The sequence below is a fragment of the Meles meles genome, chromosome 8 (assembly GCF_922984935.1).
Source record: "Meles meles chromosome 8, mMelMel3.1 paternal haplotype, whole genome shotgun sequence".
NCBI lineage: Eukaryota > Metazoa > Chordata > Mammalia > Carnivora > Mustelidae > Meles > Meles meles.
Genome location: NC_060073.1, coordinates 70,267,183 through 70,271,052, shown reverse-complemented (window position 1 = coordinate 70,271,052; position 3,870 = coordinate 70,267,183).

The following is a 3,870-nucleotide window of genomic DNA, read 5'->3' as shown; positions in this document are numbered from 1 at the left end:
TAATTATCTTATTATATTTTATCATAAATTCTTTTGTAGAAATGTAACATCTATTATATCTGTGTGGTGGGAATGTTCTATAACATATGCGATGCTGGATCTTTTCCCAGCTTCATACCCAATGACATCCCATCCGTACTCTGAAATCAGCCACGGTGACGATCTTTGCACCACAGAAACTGGCAAATGCTACACATCAGGGCTTTCTTCCTTTACCTCCCCTGCCCCAGAGACCTGGCTGTTAAAATATTCACCAGCAGGAGCATGTGTAGGGAGCTCAGAAGGAATTTTACAGTACCCAGTGGCTGTTACCACCACTAGATCCAAAAAGACAATGAAAGAAAGCAGTTACCCAGATTCTGGAAAGAGAAAGTTGTGAAGAGAGGTGCACTTCAACAGGTTCTATGGCCTCCTTGGTCAGGGAATACCGCCAACCCGATGAGCTACTGAAAGAAGAGAGCCATAAATCCCTCACTCTCCTCCTCCCTTCTACTGTGTCACTCTCCCACCTCCGTCCAGTGAGGGCCAACCAGACCTCAAAGCAGAGCCCAAACGGGTTAGTCTCCTGGAACAGAGTATGATAGAGGAGAGACTAAGTCAAATGGAAGAACAAATAGGGAATATCCTATCTGGTAAAACATGCTGTTTCTGGTACATAACAGGGGCTCAGTTAATATTCTCTATTATTGTTAGTTCAACTCAACAAAACTTCATTAAGTGTTTTGCCAAATATCCTTCTCTCAAGGAGTCCAGGGTCCAGTGGAGAGCGATATAAATAATTTGCACATCAGTGTGTAATGTATTGTTACTAGTGGAAGAAGATAGTCTGTTTCTCCCACTAGATTACAAACCACACAGAGCAGAAACTATGGTCAATAATCAAGAAGTATTTGTTGAATGGATGTATTCTCATTTCCCTTACATGCCCATTACAGTTTATTATAGAATCTTTAAAAAGGAAGAAAGTAGGAAGGGAGCTCCTAATTTCTGAGTGACTCTGGGTAGCGAGCACTGTCCATAGATTATTTCATCACCAAAATAAAAGAATGTAAAAAGGATGTTAAAATCAAAGTTTTGACTGAGAAGCCAAGATGATAAATATCAGATACAAAAAACAGTGCTAGACCCACCATGAGGAGGAAGTTTCAAAATTGGCAGCCAAGTAACGGTTAGACAACTCGCACACATCAAATACCAGGTTGTTGAAGGAGAGACAAGATTCTGAATCCTGATTTTGTGAGGAGGATTCTGAAGTGCATGGTGTGCTGGGAGCCCCCTCCATGGTGACAGAGAGGCAATGTTCTTGCTCTCCCAACTTAAGCTTAAGAAGGAGTCCTCAAGTATGACTACCTAGAGGTCTTCAGCTTTGTCCTCTGGAGTTTGCAGGCCACAGGGATCTGGCATTTGAGTCCTACCAAGAGAATCTAGCAGCCCAGAGAAATGGGCTGACAGACATCTTTGACAGCAGAGCTCATGAACCTGGAGCTTTTGAAATCCGATCCAATTCCCTGAGATTTTTGATGAGTCTAGAGTTCCTGTGTACGAGATGGCAACCATACAGAAGATGTCACTGGGGAGACAGTCATGTGTGTAGATTCACACAAAGAGAACATCCTAGCGGGCACAAAGCCCCCCCCCCCCCCCCCCGCCCCCACCAGCTAGTCTGTTGGCGTGCACCACTAAAGAATCAGAAGCTGGAGATGCAGAGTCTGAGAAACAGCTGCACATGAGAGAGGGCAACAAGAGAGCCCCCACAGATACTCACAGAAATGGCCCACAAGACAAAGTATCAGTTAATTGCTCCCCAGCAAATCAGAGATGCCAAAGAAACAGCAGCAACCGCCATGTTTCCTTTTCCTTTGATCCCCTCCCTGCTGCATGGGACCAAGGAGGGGAGTGAAGTAGATGCCAGAGGAAAAGGAAAATGGTGAATAGAAACAGAAAGGCCAGTGGGGCGCCTGGTTACCTCAGTTGATGAGCATCTGCCTTCAGGTCAGGCCATGATCCTGGGGTCCTGGCATGGAGCCTCGTGACTTAAGGCTCCCTGCTCAGCAGAAATTCCCTCTGCCCTGCCCCTCCCCCTTCAGGTACACGTGTGCTCTGGCTCTCTCCCTCTCAAAAAATAAAATCTTTAAAAAAAAAAAAGAAAAGAAAGAGGCCAAACAGCTACCTCAACTTCAGACTGAGTTGCAGGTAAAGGAGATTTAACTTAAGTTCATGGTATAGCTTATTATCTAGGACTGGTCATTTTTAATTACCAAACAGAGATTGTATTTTTTGACTTAAAGTGACCTTCAGACTTTCTATGACCTAAAACTCAACATAACATTAACAAAACCTGGGGCGCCTGGGTGGCTCCGTGGGCTAAAGCCTCTGCCTTCAGCTCAGGTCATGATCTCAGGGTCCTGGGATCCAGCCCCGCATCAGGCTATCTGCTCAGCAGGGAGCCTGCTTCCTTCTCTCTCTCTCTGCCTGCCTCTCTGCCTACTTGTGATCTCTCTCTGTCAAATAAATAAATTAAATCTTTTTTTTAAAAGTTAACAAAACCTAACCAGATTTCATGAACAGAAAGCTAAGCATATCTTCTACAGAATAAAATTTAAAGGAATGATAGAAAACAAAATTGTCTAATTATATGCCACATGTCATGTTGCTTGATTTAAGGATTATAGGAGGTATAACTTATCCCCATTTTATAAGTGAGCAATGGAAAATTCAAATAAGATAAGAGCCCAAATCGGACAACTTATAATTGGTAGTACCAGAATTTGAAACAATTCTGAGCCTAAAGTCATTGCTCCTTGCTTCTATGTTAATTACTTTGCTTCCTGATCCTGGGATGTTAGAGCTGGAAGTGATGATTATTTCAAATGATCTAACTTTACTTTCTTGTGTTAAATAACAAAAAATTTATATTAGTGCTTATTATATAACTGGCCTAGTTACATTTCGGGTGTATTATCTCTTATAATCCCCCCCCCCCCCCCCCCGTGAAATACAGGAGATCTCTAATATGCAAATGAGGACATTAAGATCTAGAAAAGTTAAGTATTCTCAAGTCCATACAGCTAGTAATTGGCAGCACCAAGATTTGAACCCTGGTTATCTGACTTCCCACCCCACAGTCCCTGTATACTAAGAGTGAGAAAGAGAAATTAACTCTTTCTAAGATTCTGCCAGAAATGAACCAAATAGAACCTGGGTCTTCTGACCTAAACCATCACTCCTTCCACTGCAAAACCTACAAGAGAGTAGATGAAGGGAATTATAAACACTAATACATGCTGATGCATGGTCTGACAGTTATCAGTGGGGGAGTTTTCTCTCATGGATGTTTGAACAATGGAACAAAACAAGTAACAAGATGATAAAATGAGATGAGATAAGAATTTGGTCCCAGCTTTTTAAGTTTGTGAATAGGGCCAAACTTGCATATTCATGTTATGTTGATGATTTTATTACTTTTCTTGTGGGGCACCTGACAATATCAAAGTAGCCAGCCTCAAACCTCACCTGCTTTTGGCCTCTTATTGTCTGACTGGTAATGGACTCCTTTGCCACTCCTTTGCTTCCGTGGTATTTATAAAATTTCATGGTTCGCTCCTACCAAAATGTTGTGAAGAAACCCAGTCCATGCTACTGAAAGTAATTCCAAAATAACTCCTTTCCTTGTAAATCTCAAATGCCATGAAAGGAACACAAAGTCAGAGCCTTTCTTAAATCCCCTTTCTTTCTCTCCTTCCTACTGCCTCCCATCTAGCAGCTGATCCTTCCACGTCTTGTAACACTTCCCTCCAGTTCCAAACAGTCTCCTTGCCACATACTTCTTATGATTCTCTCTTCCCTTTTCCTCCAGATTCTCCATTAAAA